This window comes from Crocuta crocuta, unplaced genomic scaffold (assembly GCF_008692635.1).
Source record: "Crocuta crocuta isolate KB4526 unplaced genomic scaffold, BGI_CrCroc_1.0 scaffold249, whole genome shotgun sequence".
In the NCBI taxonomy this organism is placed as follows: Eukaryota; Metazoa; Chordata; class Mammalia; order Carnivora; family Hyaenidae; genus Crocuta; species Crocuta crocuta.
Window position 1 is genome coordinate 504896 of NW_027533262.1, and position 12995 is coordinate 517890.

The 12995-nt window shown below is 40.2% G+C and overlaps 1 pseudogene; it reads right to left on the minus strand.

Moving 5' to 3' along the window:
* Positions 1-970: 970 nt before the first annotated feature.
* Positions 971-9044, minus strand: LOC144217820 (CUB and zona pellucida-like domain-containing protein 1 pseudogene; annotated as a pseudogene).
* Positions 9045-12995: the final 3951 nt, after the last annotated feature.

The window sequence follows — 12995 nt, forward strand, 5'->3', positions numbered from 1 at the left end:
AGCCACCTCTCATATGAAATATGATAAAAAGGCATTTAATGGTTGCTTTAATGAATTCTAAATTCATCCGGGAAAATCTTCGGATTTTTGAAGTAAAGATGAGCCTAATTCCACACTGTACCTTTATATAGCAAGCAAAAGGGGAACCAATCTGTCAAACCAAGTACTACTGGCTGGGTAGTACAGGGAATAGGAAAATTTGTTTTGGCATCCAATTCCTTCTTGTTTTATCCATCTAGGACTGCCTCACCAGTTTAATAACAAAGGAGGAAATGTGGTCACCTCCACTAGGGAAAAGCACCTTATATCAAATATTTCTGGTATAATATCTTCTGCAGAATGCTGGCTCTTAAGAGGATTGCTTTAAAGAAAGAAATATAGAAATGCTCTTTGTCAGGGTGCCTGGGTGGCTCAGTCGGTTAAGCATCTGATTTCAATTCAGGTCATGCTCACGGCCCATGGGTTCAGGCCCCGTGTCAGGCTCTGTGCTGACTAGCTCAGAGCCTGGAACTGCTTCCAATTCTGTATCTCCCTCTCTCTCTGCCCCATCCCCCACTCACTTGCTGTCTCTCAAAAATAAATAAAACATTAAAAATTATTTAAAAAAAGAAATATTCTTTGTCAACTATGGAAGATGAGGATTCAACTTGATACATGACAGAAGGCCTAGATGTTGTGCACAAAAAACACAGGAAGGAACAATCACTGAACCCATTCTTGTATTATTTAAGCTGCAGTGTAGTCTAGTGACCAGCACAGAGTAGAAATGTATGTATGTTAAAAGGTTGAATGCAATGGTCTCATGGAAGGAGATTCTTTTTTAGTCTTTAATTTTCTTGAATGTTGTTTGTGTGCTTTTCCTGCACTTTTATGAGGCCCTCCCTAATTTATTCATAATGCAGGTAGCCACAGGATAACATTTCCTTTGGCATTCACACAAATATGTCTCACTCAAGGCTGAATCATTTAGCTAATAGTCCGGCAGTTTCTGGTATTTGCAGTCAATTCTCTGATTCACAAAATACCTCACTATGAATGTAGCCAATCACAACATTGGAGCAAGGACTGTTGGAAGGTTGAATCTGAGTTTCTTCTGCATGTACTTGATACTGAAATCCTGAAATTCCACTTTCACTTCAATCTCTTTTGGGAATAAATAAGTTCTGTGATGAATTAATCTTTCATTTGTATGGAGAAATACTGTCTTCCCTTCTAGAGACAGAGCCTTGGTTGCAGTGAGACTCATGGTCACTATCACATGTCAAAACCTTACACTGAAGATACACGGAGCCCAGGTCTCTCAAGACTGTAAAGGCATTAAACTGGAACCTTCCATAGTGTCCAAATAAGGGATAAACTTTACAAGTCTCATCTTGATCACAGCTGCTCCTGAGCAGGTGATAGGTTGCAGATGCAAAGCCAGATATAGAAGAAGTGCTGCAGGTATCAAGAAACACCACCACATTTGGATCTGAGGTGGGTAGACTGACTTGAACAAAAAGAGGTTCAGATGCACATGCTATGGTGATTCCTAGTATAGGCTTTTCAAATAAACTGGATTAAAAAAAAAAAAAAGACTGAGAACTGTCTGGATGGCTCAGTTGGTTGACTGTCCAACTCTTGACTTCAGCTCAGGTCATGATCCCAGGGTCGTGGGATCGAGCCCTGTGTTGGGCTCCTCATGAGCAAGTGTGGAGCTTCCTTAAGATTCTCTCTCTCTCACACACTCTGCTCCTCCCCTGCACTTTCTCTCTCTCTCAAAATAAAAAAATAGAAATAAAAATATATAAAAAATAAGATTGTATCTTGTTTCCTTTCTCTTTTTAAAACTTACCTTTTTAGTAACAGTAGTTAAAGAATAGTGACTCTGAATTTCTCTTGAAATGACAGAAGACTCATAAGTTAAAGACTCCTTAAAAATGTTACGCCAATGAACCATATCCTTGAAATATCTCCTAGTTTTTAAGTCATCTAACTTTTGTCTACTCAAACTAATAAGATACAATATATCATTGTCGGTCTCATTTGCTCATGAGAAACCTCATTACACATAACTTTTCACAAACCCAATGTCAAATGCCTCTATTCCCTTTATTTCAGTGTCACGGTTGATTATGTGCTACCTGCAGTGCAGACGCAAGCTATGGTCACAAAGGGGTGGTAAATCTACAAAACAGGTTATTATTCAGCAGAGACTAGTTAGTGATCCATAAGTTACGATGAAATTTACTTGTTTCCCCCACAAAGTTACATGACTTGCAGACACCATAAAATATGTTCACTTCCAGTCATAAAAGAGGGATTTATTATATATTTCCTGTTTCAGCTGAGATCTTATGATAGCTCCCACAGGTAGACAAAACACAAGAGAATTTTAACTTCCTTTAATAACTGCTCAGACTTGAAAGTAGCTGATGCTGAAGGAAATAGGAACAGGCTGTAAGCATTTTCTACCCTCGGGGTGTTTGGGGCTCTCCGATTTGTGTTTCTAAGTCAATATTTTGAATCATTTTGTATTTTTAAAAAGTTTGTATCAGTGAGGTTTCTCTTCCTAAGAAAAAATCAGCAATTCGTTAAAATTTATGTTTTAGACTACATTGTCAAAGCTAGGTTTCTAAGCCATGCTTTATTTCTTTTCCTCAGCAATGTACACTTGCTTCTTACAAAATAATAAATAATAATAAAAATCACTTTCCCAAGCACCTCGGTCTAAAGTTACAGCTGTATTTGGTTACTCTTTGGATGGGAAATAGGCCGGTTGCTTTTCTTCTTGGCCTGCAAGCCTCGCTCCTGAATCCTTTCCACACACACTCCTCGTATTTCAAAGAGAGCCCCCGCTGGGAGGCTGGGAGACCGGACTGTGAGAGAAGGAAGTTATGCTAATTTCCCACCCCAAAGACACCAGCGAGCATTTCAAAGACTTGCAGCTTAGGAGGGAAAAAAGGCTTCGCTCTAGATCAATCCAAAGGAAAGGTTATCTCACTTGCCAGGTGTCAGGCGCTGCCATCTCTTCCCTCCCTTCCCTCCCGCTTAGCGGAAGAAGTCATGTCTCTGCTTGAGGCTGAATGGGAGGCGCTGTCCTCAAGGGAGCCTGGGCCCTGCCCTAATTGAAGACATGGACGGCTGTGTTTCTGGCCACAGAACAGCCAGGACTCTATGTTTGGGGGAACACATGGCCCCCGAGGTGTTCGGGCCGCAACCATCTGGGGAGCATCTCTGACCTGCAGGAGTCCTTTGCTCCTCAAACTTGAAAGATTCCAGAAAAGGGGAGCAGGGAGCTCTAGAAAAGGAAACAATTTTTTAAATGTTTACACGTCTGCTGACGGTAAAATAACAGACGCTTCCCTTTTTTAATTGAGGAATTTCTATCGAGAAATCTTTCAAGAAGAAATACGGTCCAGTACAAGCATTCATTCAACACATATTATATATATGTACAGTGCCAAAATTCTTCACCTTTTCCCCACCTTCTTTGAAAATCTTATGACCAGTAGGAATTACGTCCCCAGGAGAAAGCACACACGACACAAAGCCTAGGTCACACGCCTCCTGCAGCAAAGCCCCAAGGTCCCTCATCCTGGGTTGAGCCTGGTTTTCAATCCCCGGGGGGATTGGGTCTGCTCCTCACTACAGCCTTTCACCATCTCCCCACAGCACCAAAGGAGCACCTAGGAAGGCTCACAGTCCACGTAGGTAGAATTGCCAAGCAGCATCATGGAGAAAGGTCTTACGTATCCTTTTGTGCTGACCCAGGAAAGCCTGAGAATAAAGGTTTTTTGGAAGCGAAGCCTTACACTGGGCTGGGACTCAGGAGTTCTGACAGGTTTTGAAAGTTGTTGCTTCTATTCGTGTGACGTCTCTAGAGCTCGGATCTTTTTACTAAAATGAAGGAAGTGGCCCAGTACGAAAGCAGAGCTCCGCTCTAGAGTCATACGTTCTGTATGTATTTAGTGAATGAAAACTAAATGAGGTTCAGCATCTTTTCTAAGTTAGTTGACGTGTAAGAGCTTTTTATACATATTAACAAAATTAATTTTTGAACAGACTCACTATTGAGACCGTTGGTAGGGCACAAGTCTTGTCTCTTTGCCATTTGCCAGCTGTGTTACTGGGCAGGCAATTGGAGTTTGCTGAGCCTGCCTCCTCACCTGTGTGCTACACAGCTTAGATTGTGACGAATAGAAGGCACTAGCATAACGTTTCACAAAATGTTTAACGAGTTACTATTATTTTTATGAAAGCGCCAAGTTTCTGCACTCAATCTTATATCAAAAACAAAACAAAACAAAACACATCAATGATTTAAAAGTAAAGAATGAAACCACTGAAGTACTAGAAATGACAGGAAGAATGTTTTCATTTTGAACACATGGATACATTTGTGTCTACATTATGATTTAGAAGTTTTGTGTGCTCTTAAGAAGTATAATGACAAATGATAAACTTAAAAAATATGTGCCAAATATTTGGTGGACAAAAAAATTAATTTTGTTAATATGTATAAAAAGCTCTTACACATCAAGTAACTTAGAACAGATGCTGAACCTCATTTAGTTTTCATTCTCTAAATTGACAGAGATTTAAAAACTTGATAATATCCATTACTGGAAAGTGGTGAATAGATGTTTATACACCACAGGTGACAATGTAAATTTGTACAAACACTTTGGAAGGAAATTTGACAATATCTAGCTTATTATTAAAACAGATACTTTTTCAACTAAAGGCCATTTTTCCAGAAATTTGTCAAGCACATATATTTACACGAGTGCTCAAAGACGTATATTTAGATGTTCACTTTTGTATTTTTTTATTTTTTAAATATTTAAAAAATATTTTTGAGAGAGAGGGAAGGGGAGGGGCAGACAGAAAGAGGGAGAAAGAGAATCCCAAGCAGGCTCCATATTGTCAGCACAGAGCCCAGCCTCAGGGCTCGGTCTCATAAGACGTGAGATCATGACCTGAGATGAAATCAAGAGTTGGAAGCTTAACTGACTGAGCCACCCAGGTACCCCTAATTTTTATTTTTATTTTTCTAAAGATAAAAGTCACCCATTTTTCTTTTATCTATTTATTTTTTAAATAGGCTCCCCATACGACGTGGTGCTTGAACTCATGACCCTGAGATCCAGCCAGGTACCCCTGTTTGATTTTTAAAAAAAGAATATAATGGAATGTCCAGCAATAGGACACTAATCAAAAACTTAGATCACTTAGGGCACCTGGGTGGCTCAGTCACTTAAGTATCTGACTTCAGCTCAGGCCACTACCTCACGGTTTGTGAGTTCGAGTCCTGTATGGGGTAAGCTTGAGCTTTGCTTCAGGTAAGCCCCTCTTCTCTCTCTCTCTCTCTCTCTCTCTCTCTCTGGCATTCATGGGATTCTCTTTCTCTGTCTGCCCCTTGCTCACTTGTGCTCTCTCTCTCTCTCTAAAAAAACAAAACAAAACCAAACCACAACTTGGATAATGTCAAGATAAGAGTATATTTTGACACCATTTAAAGGAACAGAGTAGATCTATATGTTTCGATCTGGAAGTGAGTCCTAGATAGAAAAGCAAAAAAAAAAAAAAAAAAAAAAAAAAAAAAAATNCAAACACAATTCTGGGTATACATTCATATATCTATTTATATGCTCAGATGAATATCCCATACTTTTAGAAGCCGGAAGGGAATATTTTTCAGAGGTTTGGGAAGCAGGGTAAGTATATGAAGGGAAATGGTGATTAGAACTTGGGCATGGATGTTGATGTGTCCTCATATATATACATAACACGTGGAGTCTTGGCAATATGTGGGTTATGGTTCCTTGGCAAAGAAGGTAGTCTCTTTCACTTGACCTGCAAAGGAGAATCTCAGCTCCAGGAAAGCTCCAGACCAGGGAGGATTCAGAACTGGATAGGCTGTGTAGCGAGGATGGAGGCTGTGCTCTGCAGTAACCTAGGAATGCCAATGGCTTTGGTCTTCCCCATCATATAAAAGCACCGCAGCATTTCACAAAGTTTAAGCAGTAAGCAGAAATGTTTTGTGAGTAGTTTTAGGGGAAATGAATAGATAAATCAATGTTTCAGATAAAAATTTTGGATTTCTCAAGTGGAGAAACCTAATGAGAAGAATCTTTTTTAATTTAATTTAATTTTTTATTTGAGAGTACAAGTAGGGGAGAGGGACAGAGGGAGACAGAGAGAATCTTTTTTTTTTATTTTAAAGATTTTTGAGATAAGATATTTTGAGAGAGAGAGAGAGAGACCACATAAGCAGGGGAGGGACATAGAGACTGGGAGAGAGAGAATCCCAAGCAGGCTCCACTCTGTCAGCACAGAGTCTGATGTGGGGCTCCATCTCACAAACCATGAGATCATGACCTGAGCCGAAATCAGGAGTCAGACACTTAAACGAACTGAGCTACCCAGGCGCCCTGAGAGAGAGAAAAACTTAAAACAGGCTCCACACCCAGCCCACAGAGAGAAAAATCTTTCATCAGATTCCCTCATGGTGGCCAGAGGACAGGGCTGGGAGTCAGGAGGACAGGATTGGGTCCCTGCTGTGTCACATGTTAGCCGGGTGTCTAATATAATAGACCCTCAGGATTCTCCTGGAAAAGACAGAAAAATTTCTGCTCACCTTCTTTACAGCACTGCTGTATACCTCAAATGAGACAATGAGTGTATACATTTGGTCTACATTTTGTGGGAAGGGATCCTTGCGTCCTCAGAGGTAACACATTCTCAAACACCATTTTTCCTAGGGCATCTCTGGCAATCCAATCCCATTTCCTCGTTCCTCACTTTGAAGAGGCGGGTGGCCAAACATTGAGGGCATCTAATTGTTGGCAATCTTCAAAGAAGATTGGTGGTGTAAGTATTTGTAAGTATTTGTAAGTATTGTGTAAGTATTGCTAAGTATTTACAAATTGAAGATTTCATCTGAATGTATGGCCTAAAGGCTCAGAGTTAATCCAACATTGTCAGACCAAGGAAGACACCTTTAATTGGGTTCCAGCAGAACTCCACTGCAAGAAGGAATATGTTGATAGTGTCACATTGAAAATTACTTAAATTTATTGAATACTTGCTTTATATTCAACTACTTTGTAATATTTCTATAAAGTAAAATTGGTAGTATTTGTGAATAAGAATTTTACCAAAAGAAGTAAATTAAACAATATGTGAAAGTTGACCATATTTGCACTATGATATACCAACATCATCCACTATATTTGTGTAATATTTAACCATGTTCAAAGGAATTTTATACATAGTTTTATATTCTGTATTGGAAAACGTACATTTGGAGTTCAAATGATTCCCTCCCCACATATTAGCTGTGTAACCTCTTCCTGTCCACTCCACTACAGCAAGTACACATCTGTGTTACAGCGACACTGCAGGGGCATCACTTGCACAAATGAGCCCAATGTAGTGGATCATAAATTCCCATGGATTATAAATGTACAAAGAGAGCTCATCTGACCAACATATGGGTTTAGCAGTCGCAATCCTCAAGGTTGCAAGAACAAAAAAGTGTAACTTTGATTTAAGTAAAAGGGGGAATTTCATGAAAGGATATTGACTAGCATGTCACTGAAGAGCCAGGAAGGCTAGAAAACCAGACTTGAACACTGGGCAACCAAAAGTGTCAAAATCAAGCTGTAGAAATGATCCAGAAAGACTCCTATTGGCACCATCTAGATCATTAAAAAATATAGCTTGCGGGGCACCTGGGTGGCTCAGTCGGTTGAGCGTCCAACTTTGGCTCAGGTCATGATCTTACTGTTTGTGGCTTCAAGCCCCGAGTCGGGCTCTGTGCTGACAGCTAGCTCAGAGCCAGGAGCCTGTTTTGGATTCTGTATCTCCCTCCCTCTCTGACCCTCCCCTGCTCATGCTGTTTCTCTCTCTCTTTCAGAAATAAATAAAACATTAAAAAAATTTGAGCTGAACTTGGGGCACCACTGTTAAGAGTGCTGTCTCTACTGCCCTGGAAAGAAGGTGAGGATATGCCCTTCTCTGCTGCCAGCAAGGGTTCTTATCTATCCTTATATATCTGTCTTATCTTATCTATCCTTACCTTCTTGCATCGCTTTGTATCCTGGGTAGTTGCAGCTGACTAGATGAGCCTAAGTCACATACCCCACAAAACGCACAAGGGAAGCTACACAAGTAGACCTTTAGGGTAGGAAGTAGCCTTTGCACCCCACCAAGCCTTATGCAATGGAGAATTTAAATACATAGGAAAGGGGTTAATTTATAGGACAGTCTAAAATATACAAATAAAACTAAAAACTGGCATAAATGCATGACTTCATTAATTTATTTACTTAATATATTTTACATAATCTTTTATAAACAGACTATCTAAAAATTGAAACCTAAAATTATAAACCATAAAAACATAAGTGAAATTAATATTCTGACACTTTAAACTTCAAAATGTTAAGTCATCAATGGAGTGACCATCATGATTTCAAACTAGCAAAGTCATCAGTTTTAATGTGTTTTTTTTTTCCTTCCCCTCAGCTATTTGGACATTTGTGCTGAATAACACCTACTTTTTCATTTGGAGAACGGACTACTGCTGACAGAGATTTTTTTTTTTTTTTATGGCAGGAGTGACATCACCAAAATGGTGGTATATGAACCTCCAGCCTGATTCCCCCCACAAAGAGCAACAGTTAGCTACCTAAGAACAAAAACAATGCTAGGAGAGTCCACTTAAAAGGTAAGCAGCACAGTGAAACAAACAAAATCTGAGAATAACCGCTCAAGAAGAGAAGGAAGACAACTTCATTTTGCCTGTATCAACCCCTCCTCCATGCCAGCACTGCTCAATGTTGAAGAGAGAACTTCCCATCTAGAAAGAGGTCCTTCACCAGGAAAGAAAGAGTGGGGTGAGTGGCCAGCTTCCCTAGCCTTGGGGCACCCCACGAAGGTCCTATATTAGTTTCACTTCACCCAGAAAATGGCAGCGCTGAGGTGGATCGAGGCAGCTCGGAACAAGCAGGAAGAGCAGGGGCTGCCAGCAGCAGCCACGCAGCAGGAGCAGCCATGGTTCACCATGACCAGCTCTCTACAGCAACCGAGCAGATTGTGAAGAAACTGATGCCAGCACAGCTGCTGCGGACCCTCTGTTGATTCCACCAGGTTTTGCCCCACAGGTACTTGCATTTGCTGACACCGGCCTCCTGAGTCCATCCCTGCTGCCTGCTCCCTCACCCACGCCGGAGCCCAGAACTACATCGGCAGCCAGTCCAGACTTCTGTGGCTGCATGAGTGCAAGATGCCAGCATAGGTTCCTGAGGCTGACCTCCATCACCTAGCATGCACTGGGGCTAGTGCTTCCAGCTCCTGGCCCGATGCCTGTCACAAGCCTCCACGGCAGTGTGTACACCTGGGACACGGGAGAGCACGCCAGCAGCCAGGACCCTGCAGCTGCTTGTGGGCTCAAATTAGGCTTAATCTTCCGTCACTGGTCTGCAGTTGATGCCTCCAGCTGTGTGCCTGCAATGCCCTGGCCTGATCCCCATTACTGGATTTCGCTGTGTGGCACACACCTCAGGGAAGATTGTGGAGCCACAGTAGAGCACACCAATAGCCCCTAGTTGGCCTGGCCCTTGCTGACTACCCAGATATCATCACCACATGTGCCTTCCTCTGGTCCCAGCCACAACCAGGACACCTCTGGCTGGCTCCATGCCACCGATTCCAACCACCGTCACTTCCTGCCCTGGTCACTAGCTACAGGATGTGGAGGCACCACTAAGGATCTCAACAGTCCTTACAGCCACTGTATTCCCCATACAGTACTTAGCCAAGAACCACATGCTGTCTACTCCATCAGCCCAAGCCAAAGAGACATCATACACCCCTGTATCAATGATGCCACACTTGGTGCCCTGTACCACGGGACCCAGGGTCACAGCACACTGTGTTCCTGACTAACATCAATCTGTAAACTCTGGAAGAGGTGACTATTCTTCAAATGCATAGACACCTACTCAAGGCTACAGGGCTTGTGAAGAATCAGTGAATCATGACTACACCAAAGAAATACAGTAAACCTCAAGTACATGTCTTCCAAGAAATGGAGATCTAGGCATTGTCTGACAAAGAATTTAAAATAGTTGTTCTAAAGATGCTCAGATATCTACATGAGAACACAGAAAACAATATAACAATATCAGGAAAACAAATATAAGAACAAAATGAGGTCAACAAAGTAATAGAAAACATAAAAATAAACCAAACAAATGTGGGGGCTGAAGAATAATATAATGATTGAACTGAAGCATTCAATAGAGAGCTTCAATAATGGACTTACCCACGTAAAAGAATTGGTGAGCCAGAAGACTGACCAAGTGAAACTATTCAGTCAGAAAAGCAAAAAGAAAAAGGAATGAAGAAAGCCCATAACACTTATGGGACACCATTAAGAGAAACAACATATATGACTGGAGTCTCAGAAGGGGAAGAGAGAAAATGGTGGAAAACTTATTTAAAGAAATAATAGCTGGGAAATTTCCCAGTCTACAGAAAGACTTGGACATTCAAGTTCATGAAGCTAATAGACACCCCAAAATTTCAAGATGCATTATAATAAAATTGTCTAAAATTAAAGACAAAAAGATAGTTTTAAAAGCTGCAAGAGGATGGGTGGCTCAGTCGGTTAAGCCTCTAACTCTTGATTTTGGCTCAGGTCATGATCTCACAGTTCATGGGATCGAGCCCCATTTTGGGATCCACGCTATCAGTACGGAGCCTGCTTGGGATTCTCTCTCTCCCTCTGTCTCTTCCCCTCCCCTGCTCATGTTCATGTTCTTTTTCTTTCTCAAAATAAATAAACATTAAAAATTAAATAAATAAAAGCAGGATGATGGAAATAAATTCTCTCACACAAGGAGTCCCCATAAGTCTAACATTTCTCAGCAGAGACCTTGCAAGCCAGGAGAAAACAGAATGATATAATCACAGTGCTGAAAGAAATTAGCTTCCAACCAGGAATACTTTACCCAGCAAAGTTGTATGTAAGAAATAAAGATGAAATAAAGCTTTGCCCTAGCAAACAAAAGCTGAGGGAGTTCATTACCAGATCTGCCTTCCAAGTAATGCTTGAAAGTTCTTCAAGTTGAAATAAAAGGCTACTCATTAGTAACATAAAAACATACAAAAATCTACAACACACTGGTTAAAGTCAGCATAGCCAGGTTCAGAATACTCTAACACTGTAATACTGTGGTATGTACTCTAGTATAAAGGTTAAAAGGTATAAAGGTTAAAAGGCCAACGCATTAAAAAAAACTATGGTAACAATAATTTGTCGATGGATACACAATATAAAAAGATGACAATTATGATGACAACAACAAAAGAGAGTAAAAAGGTAGAGTTTTTGTAGGGAATCAAAGTTAAATTATCGGTGTAAAATAGACTGTTATATCTATAAGATGTTTTATGTAAGCCACACAGTAACCATAAAACATAACCTACAGTAGATTCATAGAAGATAAAGAAAAGGGAATCAATGCATACCCTTTACAAATCATCACTTTACATGTGGCATGTGTATGGGGATTGGGGTTGGGGGTGGGGTGTACACACATGGAATATTATTCAGCCATGAGAAAGGAAATCCTGCCCTTTATGTCAACATAGATGAAACTTGAGGGCACTATGTAAGTGAAATATATCAAAGAAAGAAATACACTTTGATATGACTTATATGTGGAATCTAAAAACAGCAAACTCATAGAAACAGTATAGAGTGGTGGCTACCAGTGGAGGGAGGGTGGGGGAAATGGGGAGAGACTGGTCAAAGGACACAAACTTCCAGTCATAAGATGAATAAGTTCTGGGGGTCTAATGTACAGCATGGTGATTATAGTTATCTATATCTACTATATTAGATACTTCAAAGTTGCTGTGAAAGTAGATCTTAAATGTTCTCACCACAAAAAGGAAATGGCAATCATGTGACTTGGTGACATGTTAGCTAATGTTATGGTAGTAATCATTTTGCAAAATGTATGTGTATCAAAACTACACACTGTATACCTTAAACTTACATCGTATTATATGTCAAGTATATCTCAACAAAATTGTAGTGGGGGTGGGGTGGGGGAGAGAGACCTCACAGGAAAAAAAAAAACACATACACATCTCAGGGGGAACTTTCCCTCATGCGCTCTTGTATAGCTGCCTCAACAAGTTTGAGATGATTTTACTTTTCTCAATATAAGTTTTTCATGATTTTACACAAAACCGTAACTGCATTGGAACCTTACTAATATCCTACTTGAAGATGCCTTTTGCATTATGCATGCATTTTTTTACAATAGCCTCTTCATGTCTTTGAGTTCTTTTAGTTGGAGTAGGAAATGCAAACAAATCAGCAAGTGGACTTAGCCCTTGAAAGCTTATGTCCAGCTGAGAAGTTATGATATCAATTACATCAGGAAAAATTCCTTTTACCTAAAAAACTGCTAAAGCTCAGCATAGGACAGACTGTGTGGGGGTTGGAGGATGTAGATCTCTTTTAAGTATCTTTGGATGCTGGCAAAAATTGGGGGGGGGGCTTTTGATATGAGAAAAATATGCATTTGTCTTAAAGGTAACATATTGCCTGTTATATGTTAATAAATTGGCTTCAGCAAAACTTTTTTGCCCATTGTTGAAAATCAACCAACTATAAAACAGCTACCATTGTTCTGTTTCTGCCAATGACTAAAAGATTTAGAAATCCTTTTAGCTAAAAAGTCAGCAAAGATCAAAAAATTTTCACATGTGATCTCTACATGCCAATGAGATAAAAGTGCACACATAATAATCCTATTGTACAATATTCTTTACCAATGACCTGTAAATATTACATATTTGAGAAAGACATTTTTTTCAGTTAAAGAGTGAAAGTATAAATTAGGAAAGGGGCATTTAACAAGTCGATGATCTACTGTTATTAGTTATATGCTTTTCCCCCATTTTGTAAAGTTCAGAATTGCAAATGC